This window comes from Schistocerca cancellata, chromosome 7 (assembly GCF_023864275.1).
Source record: "Schistocerca cancellata isolate TAMUIC-IGC-003103 chromosome 7, iqSchCanc2.1, whole genome shotgun sequence".
Taxonomy (NCBI): Eukaryota; Metazoa; Arthropoda; class Insecta; order Orthoptera; family Acrididae; genus Schistocerca; species Schistocerca cancellata.
The window spans coordinates 442,378,223-442,395,148 of NC_064632.1; positions in this window are offsets into that span (position 1 = coordinate 442,378,223).

Consider the following 16,926-nt stretch of genomic DNA (forward strand, 5'->3'; position numbering starts at 1 on the left):
GGGTGCGTCAGGAAGGGGGGGGGGAGGGGGCAGCAGCATAATATTCCTCTCTGCAGCCTACAAAAAATTAAAAAAAAAACAGAATGAGGGGATATCATAACAGGAAAAGCAGGCGACAAAACGGTAACTGTTAAAAACTGTAACATGGCGAAAAAGTTGCGAAGAAAATATAAAGCAAAGGGTCGGTGATGCTGATTAAAACACATAGTAAACAGACAACCACAATTAAAAAGGCGACAGTCTGGTTTCTTTTCGCAACAGTTAAAAACACACCTAGCGACAGTATGGTGGCTGCTAGCAAGACGTAAAAAGGGGGACACACAATATTGAACACTCACAAAAACACTACACTGTAGAATTCGAAGGAATATGGGGGGGAGGGGGGGGAGGACCCGGACAGTTGAGGGAGAAAAAAGTGGGGGGAGGAGAGGAAAAGGAAAAAAAGGGGGGAGCCGATGGAGGGAGAGGACGCAGAAAAAGGGGGGGGAGCAGGGCGGACAAGAGGAGTGGGGAAGGCAGTCGAGGGGAAAGCAAAAGGACTCGGGGGATTTCTTTAAGAAGGATCCTGGCTTCAGTTAAACATTCTGAAACACTAACTCCGTTGTGCAGGGCCCATAACTTGTCATGTCAACACCAGCACAATCTGTAAATATTTGGCAAGGTGACGATTTTAGAGTAACAACAAGCACAACTACGAGGGTGTGCTGAAAAGTATTGCCTCCGAATTATTTCTTCTGTTTCTTATTTCTTCTGTTTCAATTTCGGTGACAAATTACATGTCATGCACATTTATTGGTAGACTTTCCCGCTTCGCTGACGAAAGTTGCAATCCTCTGCCGCTAGATGACTCCGAATTGTAGCGTGAAACATGGTGGTGTACAACGTACCTATCTCGGTGCGTGAGGAAACTGAAAGCATGAATTCGAGTTGTTCGTCCACACAGGGAGCACCCTCTCTTCCAGTTTGACAATGCCAGACCAAACGCTAGCGCTGTGACAACTGCAACAACCCGACCCTTTGGGTTCACTGTCAATGCTCATCCTCCACAAAGTCCCGATTTGGCTCCATCCGATTTTTATCTGTTTCCAAAATTTAAAGAATACCTTCGAAGACTTCACTTTGATAGTCATGGAGTGGTGCAAACAGAGGTGAGGTACTGGCGGAATTAAAGCTGTGAGGACGTGGCGTGAGTCGTGCTTGGGTAGCTCAGTTGGTAGAGCACTTGCCCGCAAATGGCAAAGGTCCCGAGTTCGAGTCTCGGTCCGGCACACAATTTTAATCTGCCAGGGAGTTTCAGAGGTGAAGTTGTAGGTCTGTCAACAAAGTCAAACATTCTCAAATGACATTATCAACCAACTGTTCTCTCGTTGGGAGATATGTGGTCTCCCCGGATGATTATGTTGAGAAATAAATATGTAGACGTGAACAACAAAAATGTAGAAAATTAATGTCTGTCTAATCTAAAAAGGTTTTAAGAGCTTTCGCACACACACACACAAAATCGGAGGCAATACTTTTCAGCACGCCCTCGTACCTCAGAACCTGAGGTGGGAGGCCTAGGTCTGACAGACATTCGAAAAAAGATGCGGCTGTCTTCACCAAAAGAACACCGCAATTAGCTGAGGGTGTTCCAGACAGCATTACTGCCGCTTTATTTGAAATTCACAAATTTGAAAGCTTGCAGCCACCGGTAAACGTCAGCAGAATAAATTAAAAGTTGAAACACATAAGACATTTTTATTTAGAAATAAACTACTTTACATGTAGCATAGAGGACAAAAACAAGACGAACTAGCTTTATATAGTGATCAGATTTAATAAAAAAACGAAATAAGATGGAAGTAAAATTTCTCAACAAAAACTAGAAAATAACAGGTAAAATATAAATAATAAATTAATAACAGTAAATGTGCAAGTGGCATTATACAGAGTCATAAATAATATTGTTAGTAGTTCCAACGAAAAACTAGTATCAACAGGATTCAGTGTAATAAACTCGACTCATTAAATCATGGCTTCATTTGTGACTGATACAAACATATGTAAGGAAATTGAAATGCTGGTCGTTTTCTGAAAACGGAGCGGTGGAAGAGAAGTAACAATGAGTACGTTATTCTCTCCGGGAGAACTTTATTTTCGAACACAAGAAATTTAATGTTGTTGAAATATAGAAATTATATCAGTTATGAACAAAAAGGGAAATGACACTGTACGAGAACATAGAGAGTGTGTGAAAGAAGGTTGTTACACGAGGGGCGTTCAATAAGTAATGCAACACATTCCTTTCTGAAAGCCGGTTGGTTTTATTCAGAATTCCGATATACCATATTGTTCCCCACTCTTTTCGCTACAAAACCCTTTTACTCAACACAATCTCCGTTCAATGTGACGGTCTTATGTCACCTTACTGGGAGGACCTGATGTCCTCACGGTACTACTCTACTGGTCGACGCTGGAGTCAACATCAGAAACCTCCGCACCATCCACGTACTACTTCCCGCAGAGTGCATCCTTCGTTTGAGCCAAACAGATGGAAGTCGGAAGATGCGAGATCCGGGCTGTAGGGAGGATGAGGAAGAACAGTCCAATGAAGTTTTGTGACCTCCTCTTGGGCTGAAGACTTAAGTGAGGCCTTGCGTTGTCATGAAGAGGGAGAAATTCGTTTCCATTCTTGTGGCGATGAACACGCTGAAGTCGTTCCTTCAATTTCCTGAGGGTAGCACAATACATTTCATAGTTGATTGTTGCCCCATGAGATAGGACATCAAATGGAATAATCCCCTCAGAGTCCCAGAAGACCGTCACCATTACTTCCTCGGCTGAGAATGCGGCTTTGAACTTTTTCTTCGTAGGAGAGTTGATGTGGCGGCACTCTATGGATAGCCGTTTCGTTTCCGGCTCGAAGTGATGAACCCATGTTTCATAACCTATGATGTTGTTTGACAAACAACTGTCAGGATCAACTTTGTAACGAGTATGCAATCCCGCACAGATGGTCGTTCGTTGCTCTTTACGGTCTTCTGTTAGGCTGCGAGGAATCCAATGGGCGCACGTCTTTGAGTATCCCAACTGGTTGACGAGTGTGTCGACTCTATCAGCAGAGACGTCTAGTTGAGCAACGAGGTGTTTGCACGTTCCAACATTGCAGGAGTCACAGTTGTGCTCAAATGGCTCTCAGCACTATGGGACTTAACATCTGAGGTCATCAGTCCCCACAGTTGTGCTCGGCCGTTCGGCACTCCCCAGATCGGACAGGTTTTTGATGACGAAAATGGCCTCGCCCAACGACTCATCGTGCTTTTGTTCATTCCCAGGTCTCCATAGACGATCTGCAAGCGCCTATGTGATGCTCTAGTTTTCCTCCGAAAGAAAATGACAAGTCACTGCTTGGAGCGCACCTTCGTCACAGACACCATTTTGAAGACTACGCATAAAGTCGCCACCTATCGGAACTTCATAAAAATGTAGGAGCTGAAGCGGAAGTATTCCACATTTTACATTATTTCAATCGAAATTCGCCAAGAAAAAAGCTGTTACATTATTGTAGCACACCCCCCACCCCGAAAAATATACAACAAAAATGACCATTATATATATATATGCACATTTATTGGTAGACTTTCCCGCTTCGCTGACGAAAGTTGCAATCCTCTGCCGCTAGATGACTCCGAATTGTAGCGTGAAACATGGTGGTGTACAACGTACCTATCTCGGTGCGTGAGGAAACTGAAAGCATGAATTCGAGTTGTTCGTCCACACAGGGAGCACCCTCTCTTCCAGTTTGACAATGCCAGACCAAATATATATTTATATCGAAAGGACCAAGGGAAAAAACCCTCTGCGATAGTCGGGTGGTAAGAGCAGTAGCGGATTGGCTGTTATCTGCGGCAGATCATTCAAGGGTTAGGCAAGTCAGTGGTGGATATCATGCAGTTAGTACCTCTAACGTTGCGAGGCGTTGTCACTCGGCGGCTACAGCTCGGTCCAGGCATTGTCTTCTCGGCCAACATCGGAATACCTGCAACAGTAGGGTTCATCATCGGTTAGTGTCCGATAGGTCACAGTGTAGGATAGTGTTGGCGGTTTGTTTGCGCTTTAGTGTGCGAGTTTATCGGCTTCACTGTTGTCTGTTGGTCGGCTGTGATAGCTGCTGGCACAACCAGTCAGTATTGCTGATACGCAGGGACTCGTCGATGTCACTTCTGTGTGTGTGTATGTGTGTCCTCGCCACAGGTGGTTATGCTCTAGCTACCAGTGTCTTTGGTCGGTTATGCTTCCACCTATGGTTGTGGTCATAGTAGCCCAGAGCAAAGATGAAAGGATTGTTCGATTGTCTGGAGTTCCTGTATAGTCGTGTGGCAAGTTTTTTTAATACTTCGTTGAGGATTTCAGGGCGGTACTCATTGTGAAGATCCGCGGTGCTTGTGTAGAGTGGAGAGTTGCTAATTTTAGCATTTTGTTCTGTACCTGCAGTCGGCTCAGGCGTGTAGGAGCTGCATATCCCCATATGGGAGCTGCGTTCGTCATCAGAGGTTTGATCAGTGTCGTGGATATGGACCTCGATACCCTCTTATTCAGTGGACTTTCCCTGTTGAGCATTGCGTAGAGTTGCCTGAGTCTCAAGTGTGCTCTGCTGAAAACGTATTATATGTGGTCCCTCTATGTAAGTAAATGATAATTAATTGAAACCCTCAGCTGCCGACAGGTGTTGGGGGACAGCTGAAATTGTGTGCTCCGACCTGGACTCGAACCCGGGATCTCCTGCTTACATGGCGGACGCTCTATCCATCTGAGCCACCGAGGGCACAGAACACAGAATAATAGCGCGACTACAGGGACTTATCCCTTGCACGCTTCCCGTGAGACCCACATTCTCAACTGTCCACAATCTACATACGTAATGTACCTAATAGACATGTGCGCGAGTAATGAATGGATGGGCAAATATCTGTTAGGTACATTACGTATGTAGATTGTGGACATTTGGGAATGTGGGTCTCAAGGGAAGCGTGCAAAGGATAAGACCCTGGAGTCGCGCTATTCTTCTGTGTCCTCGGTGACTCAGACAGATAGAGCGTCTGCCATATAAGCAGGAGATCCTGGGTTCGAGTCCCGGTCGGGGCACACATTTTCAGCTGTCCCCGTCGAGGTATATCAGCAACACCTGTCGGCAGCTGAGGGTTTCAATTAATTATCATTTATTCTAGAGAAGCTGCACTGTCATCAATGGTTTCTGTTTTTTCGAGAGCAGTTACTATCTTCATATACCCTATGTAAGTTTCCGGTCTAGCCAGACCACCTGAGGTATCTAACTTTCTCTCGGAAAAGTACTGGGCGTGCATGTACTATTAACTGTCTACAGTGCTGATGTTTGCGCAGTAGTTTCGGTCTGCGTGTAAACAGAGCAGCTTCGCAGTTGCCGACGTTTGCTTTAATACGCCAGCATTCGAACCAAGGCTCGGCAGTTCTGAGTGCTGTCTGTAATCGCGAATTTATGTTCGACGTTTTCAATGTTGCGCAAGGATGGTTGTGTCATATGTGTAGAAGGCCAGCGTCGCCTTTTGTGTTTCTGGGATATCATTAATGTAGAGGATGAACAAGATGGGCCCCAGTATTCTTCTCTGGGATACTCCATCTTGAATACCGTGTTGTGTCGATTATTTTCCCTGAACGTGTGTTGAAACATCTGTTGGTGAGATAGAGTGTACGAGGCATACGAGCCCGTAGGGAAAATCAGCATCGCTTAGTTTGCTTACGAGGCTGTTGTGCCAGAGCCGGTCGAAAGCTTTTTCGATGTCCAGGATCAGAAAAAATGTGTGTGAAATCTTATGGGACTTAACTGCTAAGGTCATCAGTTCCTAAGCTTACAGACTAGTTAACCTAAATTATCCTAAGGACAAACACACACACCCGTGCTCGAGGGAGGACTCGAACCTCCGCCGGGAACAGCCGCACAGTCCATGACTGCAGCGCCTGAGACCGCTCGGCTAATCCCGCGCGGCAGGAACACAGACCCTGTGGCTTTGTTCGTGTTGTAGCCCTGTGTTATATGTTCAACTACGTGGAGGAGTTGTTGCGTTGCTGCGAGGTGATTCCTAAAGCCGAAATGCTCCGGCGTTAGTGTGTCGTTGGCGATACAGCGTCCAGTTATGCGTTTTAGTATTACCTTCTCGACAATCTTGCTCAGTGAGCACAGCAGACTGATGGTTCGGTAATTTTGTGGGAGGGAGTGGTCTTTCCTTGTCTTCATGAACATCACGACCCTCCAAAAGTCAGGGAAGTTATGGAGTTGTTAGATGGCATTCGTTATATGTTTAAGGATTCTACATCTCTATCCGTTAACCCCTGAAGGGCGTGGTTTTGATGTAATCGAGACCAGGGGCTTTCCCAGCATTGGAATGCTTGATAGCCCAAATGAAGAACCATGCTAAAGGAGGGCCTTGGAGGCCTCAACAGAACCTCGAAACAGCATTACCTAAGGGACACAACGCTATAGAACAAAGACGAGCTACAAAGACGCCACAACCAAAGTACTGTTTGCAAAGACAAGAGCATTATGTGTGGGCGCCCTTGGTTTTCTGGTCCGTCGGAAACGGCAGCTGGCATGCGGAAACGTACATCGCAGCCGCCATCACAGCGACATCCTCTTGATCGTCCCTGTCTGTAGTTACAATGATAAAGAAACTCATACTTATTATAAGAACAGATGTACATGTGTGTCTATGTCCGTATGTTCCACACCTCCTTCTAAACCACTTCTCCAATTTCTACCAAACTTAGTACATATATTAGCTTACTACCTCAAAAGAGTCGCTGTACTGATAAAAATCATATACTTCCCAAAGCGGCGGAGGTGGGGGTGGAAAAATAAACTAACGACGCGAGAATTCACATACTTTATTCATTCAATATGAGGGTTGGAACTTAAATAGTGGCAACTACTTATTCACAAGCGATACAAAAGAGTTACTTGTTTGCAACTGTTACTGTCTTTCAAAGTAGTTACCAGCGTTGTGTAGAACCCGTTGTCAGCGCTGTGGAAGGCGTAGTATACCGTTAGCAGAGCCTGTTCTGTTGATGGTGCGTATGGAACGGTCTACTGCCTGTCGAACCTCTGGAACAGTTCTGAAGCGAATGCCATGAAGTGGTTCCTTCATCTTCGGAATCAAATCAAAGTCACATGGAATTAAGTCCGGGGAGTATGGTGGATGTTACAGTACTTCCCAGTCCCATCCACCGAGCAGAGCAGCCACAGCTTGCGCTGTATGCGCCCGCGCATTGTCGTGCAAAATGATGGGTGGGCTGCGCAGAAAGTGTAGCCGCTTCTTTCGCTAAGCTGGTCGCAGGTGATACTCCAAAAACAAACAGTAATACTGTGCATTGATGGTCTACCGTGGAGGAACGTAACGCGTTAGGATAACACCATCGGCCGGCCGCTGTGCCCGAGCGGTTCTAGGCGCTTCAGTCCGGAACCGCACGCCTGCTAAGGTCGCAGGTTCGAATGCTGCCTCGGGCATGGACGTGTGTGATGTCCTTCGGTTAGTTAGGTTTAAGTAGTTTCTGAGTCTAGGGGACTGATGACCTCAGATGTTAAGTCCCATAGTCCTTAGAGCAATTTGAACTTATATATATACAGGTTGTTACAAAAAGGTACGGCCAAACTTTCAGCAACATTCCTCACACACAAATAAAGAAAAGATGTTATGTGGACATGTGTCCGGAAACGCTTAAGTTCAGGGATTCCATGCGACGGAGGGTAGATGCATGTATCCTCGCTAACGGAGGACATTTTGAACATTTCCTGTAACAAAGTGTTTGAAGTCACGCTGGTACGTTCTGTTGCTGTGTGTTTCCATTCCATGATTAATGTGATATGAAGGGAAGTAATAAAATGAGCTCTAACATGGAAAGTAAGCGTTTCCGGGCACATGTCCACATAACATATTTTTTTTCTTTGTGTGTGAGGAATGTTTCCTGAAAGTTTGGCCGTACCTTTTTGTAATACCCTATATAGACCCACAGTCGTACACGAGAATCACCATAACTTCAGACCGCTCCATTCTCACCCTCAACATAACAGGCTCTCCTAACGATGTACTACGCCCTCTCCATCGCTGGCAACGGGTTCTACACAATGCTGGTGACTACTTTGAAGGACAGTAACAGGTGCAAACATGTATCTCTTTTGTATCGGTTACTTGCAACATATTTTACGCATAATTTCAGACCTTAACGAAACTTTTTCTCGTTGAAAACTGGCACATATGATAAAAGGAAAGAAGTTTATCATTTACTATATTTTCGCTGTTCATGGAGTAAAGGTTCTGCACCAGGCTTGACGTTTTACTTTATTACTACTTTACTGCTAGTTGTATTCACCACACATTTTGCAGACAGTGTTCACGTATACTACATAATGTTCCTACAAAATTATGTCACAGTGCAGGAGATATGACGTCACAGAGTTTGAGCTACATAAAACGAAACTGCAGACCGAAGTTCGCTACAGATACAGGAGACACATGTTAACAAATATGTGAGAAATATTTTAAGTATATGTGAAACATATGTGACATAGGTGTACTCTGGTAAATCTGAGAGTAGAAAGCTACTGGCCGGCCGGAGTAACCGAGCGGTCCTAGGCGCTACAGTCTGGAACCGCTACGGTCGCAGGTTCGCATCCTGCCTCGGGCATGGATGTGTGTGATGTCCTTAGGTTAGTTAGGTTTAATTAGTTCTAAGTTCTAGGGGACTGATGACCTCTGAAGTTAAGTCTCATAGTGCTCAGAGCCATTTGAACCATTTTTTGAAGTAGAAAGCTTCTCACAAACCCATAGATCGATTTCAACTAAACTTGATAAAAATATTACTCACTATCAGGAAAGAAATACTGTGGGAGTAACCAGCAACTTCCTATTGGGGTGAGGGTTATAACGTGGGGAGAGAAGTGAGGAGGAAGACATGGACAGACAGAGTGGAGGAAATAGGACATGGACATAGATATGAGGGAAGAGGAGATGGACACAGTGAAGGGGAGAGGGGAAATGGACAGAGAAAGAGTGGGGGAGGAGATGTACAGAGAGAGGAAGAAGGGGAGGGGGAGGAAGAGGTGGACAAAGAAGAGAGGTGGGGAGGAAAGGGAAGGGAAGAGGAAGATGGAGAGAAAGGGAGGAGAAGATAAAGGGAGTGAGGAGGAGGCAAAGGGGCACGAAGAGATGGACTCTGAAGAGAAATGCCAGAGGATGATGATGATGATGATGGAGAGGGTTTTAAGGGCGCACGACGGCAAGGTCTTCAGCGCCCGCTCAATAACAGATTGAGACGGGTGTCAAGAAAAGACTCAGAACAATAAGATTAAACAGAACGTAAGATACAGGAAACAAGCTTAAAAAACTATGTGCCTACCCACACCGAAGTGTGTGACGAAGCATGCCACCAGCAGTAAAACATTGACAACTCAGGAAGAAGGTGGTAGAGGGAGCTAAAGCAATATAGCAGATGGTAGTGGCTGGCTGACCGCAAGGAGAAGGGGAGGAGCCAGCCACTGTGCAGTACCTAAAACCTTAGGCCAGAGTCCAGACACATCACAAAACTTTAAAACCCTAGACAGACACGTCTCGTCATTAGCTAAAACACAGGGCAGATCCCCATCAACTTGTGTTTCTGCCCTTGCATCACGGTATAAAATGCAGTCTGTTAAAATGTGCCGGACAGAGATGTGCACACCACAAGCATCACAAATCGGGGGATCCTCCCGCCGTAATAGAAAGGTACGTGTGGGAGGACAGTGCCCAATCCGAAGACGTGTGAGGGTCACTTCTTGCCGCCTGAGCTCCCGGCAGGAGGTACGCCACGGTCGAGTTGTTGACTTCACCAACCGCAGTTTATTGGCCGACTCCGCCAGCCATTCTTCCTCCCACAACTCAATGCACTTCTTGTGGAGTGCAGAAATGACAGACTGCAAGGGAATAGGACACTGAACCACATCCAGCTCTCTGCAGGCCTCCTTGGCAGCCCGATCGGCCCATCATTCCTATATGACCAAGCACCCAGCAGAGAGATGGGCAGAGAGGGGGCTGAGCAGATAGACAAAAAGAGGGGAAAGGAGAAAGAGGGCTAATAGAATAGGAATAAATACATACCTGGGCAACGCTGGTACTCACCACTGCTTCCTGTCAGGGAGTTTCAAAAGTTTATTTTCAACAAAGCCTATGGAACTACCCGCCCTAGGAAAATCACTCGCCCTTGAGCCAGCCACTTAGGCCTCCTCCACAATTCTTTTAAGAGGATTATTGAAATACCGGGTCGTTAACAAGTTGGAGAAAGTTTACTCTCTCAAGCGCAGACAACAGCCACAAGGACACACAGGCGCAGCCAGAAAATGTGACAAAGCGAAGTACTGTCTTGTAAATCAGGAATACTCAGGGAAGATAGGGTTACACGTTCCGCCGGCGGCGAAGTGTGTAGCGAACGAGAGCAATCGCGCGATTCGGAGAGGTGGAGAGGGAAATCGGCTGAGTCATTTTCAGAAGGACCACCCTGGTAATTCAAATGGTTCAAATGGCTCTGAGCATTATGGGACTTAACTTCTGAGGTCATCAGTCCCCTAGAACTTAGAACTACTTAAACCTTACTAACCTAAGGATATCACACACATCCATGTCCGAGGCAGGATTCGAACCTGGGACCGTAGCGGTCGCACGGTCCCACACTGTAGCGCCTAGAACCGCTCGGCCACCCCGGCCGGCCCCTGGTAATTGCCTCGAAGGATTCACGGAAACTGGGGGGAAAATAAATCTTTTGTTGGCTACTTGGAAGAGTTCAATAGCTCTCCATCTGAATGTGCTTCCAGTCTCTCAACTGTTCCACACAGCTCGGTAGGAATTTTGGAACAGTGAACCCGTTATGTTTTCGGAAACGTATTCCAAGTATATGTTCTCATATATATTTTCTACTGCTGTTGCTGAGATTCCCAGAAGAAATCTTTTGGTTGCTTAGTTCGATATTCTCAGCTCCCCTGTCTGTTTTCAAATATAGATACAAAATTATTAACTAGTTTAGTGAATAATGTGGTCCACACCAATATATTTTGAAACTCGCCATTTATTTTAACAAACAAGATACAAAAACACGGGCGTGTCAGTCTTTGCGTCCGCTCAGTTTCACAACTACCAGCTGAAGACACATTAGGTCTACCTTTCTTCATTTACTTTAAGACAGCTGAAAATGAGACGGGGAATGGATTGAACTGCTCATGTCAGCGCCTAATCTATGACAAATAACACTTAGCGAGAAAAAAATCGACGAAAACGATGCGTAAAGCCACAAAACTAAGTGGAAAGACTTACGTCTCTGCCAGAGGAGGTATCATATATTATACTGTGCAAATACAAAATAGTTTGACCGAATACTGAAATGAGCCACTTTCCTTGTGAAAGAGGCCCAAAGTACTTAAATAAATAACTTTTATATGCGCAGATTGCCTTTGTTAGAGATAAACTATTGAAAACACGGAGAAAAATTGCAAGAGGTATGTTTTTAAAACAGAAAGTAAGCGAAATTCAACGCCGTCGAATTCTAGAAAGGTAGACTCTGAGGCGTTAGAAATGCAACTCGAGGACAGCGGAGGAGAACTGACGTGAGGTTTCAAATGTGTCCTGGAACAGTCTGGTTGAAAACACGGAAAACCTAAATTAGGATATTTGGGCGATGTTTGAGCATCACTCATTCACAACAGAAGTCCAATGACTTGAACGCTACATCGTAATGGTCTATGTGCATGCAAGAAAGAATTGTAGTTTTAAAATGCAACATAAAATTGGCAGTTAGTTTGTGCCAGCAGTTTATTTTCACATTGTTCCTGCTGGATGTTAGTCTGCTTTTCATCGATTCCTTACTTTGTCCCATACCTCCGGTCAGAAGAATGTTATCTGCAGAATGACTCATTGCGATGGAATGGAACGCAGTATTATCATTTCGGCTTAGGTGCTCAAACTGTTGAACCTTCAAGTACGATCCCAGTGCCACCACCACATACAAAATGGTTTATAAAAAAATTTACCTAATACGTGATCGGTAAGCATTAAAGACAACGCCTAATTATTTGCAAGGCGAAGATTTGCTTTTGTGGTTCGAATAAAGCCCTGATGCTTTATGCACTACTTGACAGTTGCTAAGGAACAAAGACGTTGTTGGACAGGAATAATCACAGGAAGTTACTGAATGACATGAAACACAGCACTATCGTAATAGAGGTGGAGTGGCATATTTACGAAGAAAACTGGTACAGATTTCACTACATACGAAAGCAGCATAACAGACATAAATAACGTTCATGTTGGACACAGGGCCGACTCATAACACAAAGGTCGATATCTGACTCTCAGTGAGGAATATGCTCTCGTCGGCCACTAATGTATATTTTGCATCTGTTATTCGTGATGGCTACCAAATTGTTGAGGACTCCCTGGAGCAGCTCGTGGTCGTGCGGTAGCGTTCTCGCTTCCCACGCCCGGGTTCCCGGATTCGATTCCCGGCGGGGTCAGGGATTTTCTCTGCCTCGTGATGACTGGGTGTTGTGTGATGTCCTTAGGCTAGTTAGGTTTAAGTAGTTCTAAGTTCTAGGGGACTGATGACCATAGATGTTAAGTCCCATAGTGCTCAGAGCCATTTTTGACTCCCTGGAGAATATTGTGCCACTACACGGTTTTCAGTTCTTCTGTGGTTCGGGGAGGGGATGTTCGTTGAGAAACACGTTTGCCAAGAACATCTCAGGCATGCTCTATAGGGTTTAGCTCCGAGGAGTAAGGAGGCGACTTCATACATTCAATATCTTCAGCTTCCAATGTGCCCGACACCTCAGCGATCCCGCGTGGACGGGAACTGTCGTCCATAAACAGAAATTCGGGACCTACCGCACCCCTAAACACACAGCATGGTCCAGAATAAGCTCCCAGCAACACCACTGTGCTGCAATGATACCTTGCGCAAAGATACGCAGCAATGTTTGGCCATTTGCATAATGCCAGTTCGCCGGCCGGGGTGGCCGAGCGGTTCTAGGCGCTACAGTCTGGAACCGCGTGACCGCTACGGTCGCAGGTTCGAATCCTGCCTCGGGCATGGATGTATATGATGTCCTTAGGTTAGTTAGATTTTAGTAGTTCTAAGTTCTAGGGGACTGATGACCTCAGAAGTTAAGTCCCGTAGTGCTCAGAGCTATTTGGACCATAATGCCTGTTCATACCGTAACACCTAAGCTATGTAGATGACGTTCATAAATATTCCACAGCAAAGCTGAATTTGTTGGAGAAAATCGCTCAGGACCACTGCTACTGACCTCAACGAACATGCTCCGTACACCAACGAACACCTTGGTTCAAATGGCTCTGAAAAACTATGGGACTTAATATCTGAGGCCATCAATCCCCTAGAACTTAGAACTGCTTAAACCTAACTAACCTAAGGACATCACACACATCCATGTCCGAGGCAGGATTCGAACCTGCGACCGTAGCGGTCGCGCGGTTCCAGACTGAAGCGCCTAGAACCGCTCGGCCACACCGGCCGGCAACGAACACCTTCTCGACGATGGTGTGTTTGAAGTGGGATGCCTTTAACATGCTTCAGAGGCATAGAAGCCAACCTGATTCAACTGCCGCGAAGTGTACCAGTAGCGTCTGAAAGGTCTACAGCGATCTGCCTGTTAGTGTGAAGTCTGTTCCTTTTCGCCACTAGGCCTACCAAATGGTTCAAATGGCTCTGAGAACTATGGGACTTAACATCTGAAGTCATCAGTCCCCTAGAACTTAGAACTACTTAAACCTAACTAACCTAAGGACATCACACACATCCATGCCCGAGGCAGGATTCGAACCTGCGAACATAGTGGGCGCGCGGTTCCGAACTGAAGCGCCTAGAACCGCTCGGCCACACCGCTAGGGCTACCTATCGATAATCTTGCTGTGTGGTCGTTCGTCCACGACTACCGGTATGCTTCCGCATAACACTTCCACCTTCAGCGGCCTTTTTTAATTGCAAAATGTCACTTTTGGATACATTCTGTACTGTGGCCACAGTAGTGACACTTTGACCAGCTTCGAGCCGTCCAACTGCTCGACCATGATCGTAAGCACTCAAACGATGTCTTGCAGACATATTGACGTGCTACAAGGACTGTCGCACTAAACGGTTCCACACCAAACTTCGTCAAACACCGTACTGCATGAACTGTGGAATGCATTCAGATCGTTTGTGTACAGGCTTCGCTGCAGTTAACTCTTTCCACCCTCAATCTTTCCTTTTACTATCGTTCGTCGGGTGTTCCGTAGCAGTTGCAGTTTTTCTGTAGCAATTGGCAGTTATTGCTTAGCAAATGTCAGTTGTTTCTTAGCAGTTGTCGAGCAGTGTATTTTTATACTGATAAGAGATCTCGTTCTTCCAGTGTTAGACAGCCTAGATACTAGTGTGAAATCAGTATCAAAGTGAAGCAATGATTTTCTGACGTTGTAGTAAGTATCTTAATCATTATCATTTCTTAGTCGACATTCACTGTTGGATAAAAGCCTTCTCCAAACTTTTCCATTCATTTCCATACGTTTGATACTTGTAGTGCCGGCCGATGTGGCCGTGCGGTTCTAGGCGCTTCAGTTCGGAACCGCGCGCTTGCTACAGTCGCAGGTTCGAATCCTGACTCGGACATGGATGTGTGTGATGTCCTTAGGTTAGTTTAGTTTAAGTCGTTCTAAGTCTTGGGGACTGATGACCTCAGATGTTAAGTGCCATATGCTTGGAGCCATTTGAACATTTGATATTTGTAGTATCACGTAAATAATAAATAGATAACTAGCTTCGCTGATGTCAATTCGTTTAAAATTGCAGTCCACCGTCTGCTTTCTTGCGGCTATAACGTTTCTTATAAAAGGAATAATCCGCCATTTATGCAACCTACTATTGTCTCGTACACAGACTGGTATTCACGTTGATAGATGTGCAACGTATATTGATTGCCGCCTTATTGTGAGTGTCTTGAAATAATTTACTAAATACATTACCTTGTGTAGCTAAATCGTATACGAATTCATAGTCATTATTGTGTTCAACCTTGCTACTGATACGAACGTTAAAGTCTTTTGCAGAAATTAGGTTCACGCTGATTTGGTTATGCAGGTCGAAGTCTGACTCAAAGATTAAAATTAACATTTCATAGTATTTAAACCAATATATATGCGGTCGTAGTTCTTTCGGAAGTGGGATTTAATTTCCCCAGAGATTTTCCTTGAACGAGTTTGTGTTCCTGTGCTCTTTGAATGTTCGTGGAAGAGCAAGACAAATTGCGGCTGAGTACATACAGTTTTGAAGGTTTTGTTTTAATTGCAAAAACTCTTCCAAGAGCAATTAGTTGCAATATTTATTCGATATGTCATGGAATATTCGTAAGGTAATGGAGACGGGAAGCTGAGTTTACAATGTAATAGATTCCGAGTTAACCATACTTTTTGTTATGTGTCGACAGAAGTGCCGACACAGTGTTATTTAGACGGGCCGAATAGGCACGCTATAATCTCACCCAGAATATCGTGAAGTCTGAACCAGGATGCTCAATGAATGCTAATAAGAAAAGAACGGAGCTTCTCGTATACTTAACTTTATTCTCTTGTGTGGTACATCTCTATGGTGAATACAAGTAAGACTCTCTCCAGATATGGTTAACTGCGCCTTGCTAGGTCGTAGCTACGTCTAGTCTAGTACGTCTAGTCGCTAGCAATGTCGTCCGTACAACTGGGGCGAGTGCTAGTCCGTCTTTCTAGACCTGCCATGTGGTGGCGCTAGGTCTGCAAGTACTGACAGTGGCGACACGCGGGTCCGACATGTACTAATGGACCGCGGCCGATTTAAGCTACCACCTAGCAAGTGTGGTGTCTGGCGGTGACACCACACTTTTATCTTATTGGTCTGTACTTTCGCAGTTTTGAATTTTCGAGTGCTGGACAATGAATCGTGTAAGATCATGAACACACAACCATTTCTTCCTCTCGATTGTTTTCATCTAAGAGATCAATAAAAAAATTAATACAAATTCTTGTAACAAAACGTACACTGTACTAAAAACACGCAACAAGACAGTTTGAGATGATTCACTAGATTGCCTAGTTCCTATTTCCACAGACTTTGTTATTTTGTAAAGAAATATATTTTGTATTTTTAAGTGTTGTGTCATTTGAAGTGGGGAATTAAACTCACTGCAACATCCCAAAGCCTTTAGAGCCAAAAGTTTACGACTATCGTGTCATGTGTCAAGTATCCATTAAGTTGATTTCAGTAAACGCTCACGCAAACTCTTTAATGGGTGTACCAGTCACCTGAAATTGGATAGTCATTAAGGAATTTACGAGAGCATTTGAGTGATATAAATTTTATTGTTAAAACTGATATGCTTGTTGATGCTCTCAGCCAATAAAAATAGGAACCAATTCTGTGTGTACAGCGCGTTTAATATATCAGAATTAAAGTGCAGCTGAAACCTTTATGCTTTAGGAGGTGAGATTACTCGGACCGAATAACTCAAAAAATTCTCAAAATTCGTCGTTCGAAACGAATTCAGTTTAGCGGCAAGGGCTATTTGGCCTGCGGTAGACAGTCAGAAAGTTCCTTTAGCCAAGTGAAATGTTTCTATGGGAAGACTTACACGTCGCAAAAGTTGGCAGCGCGAAGGCTGCCTCAATGCTACCAGCCGCATTAGTGACCCCTCGACTACCTGGCTCTAACGGTTCTCGCTAATGACCGCTCACGAATTCTGCTATTCAAAGGATCCACTGAGCCTCTTACACGAGTTCCACACATTCCTCTTCAGATAGCAGACCGCATACATACCTCTGGGCAAACGAGTCCTCTGCGCTTCCGAGAACGACAATACCGGCCCAAAGTTTC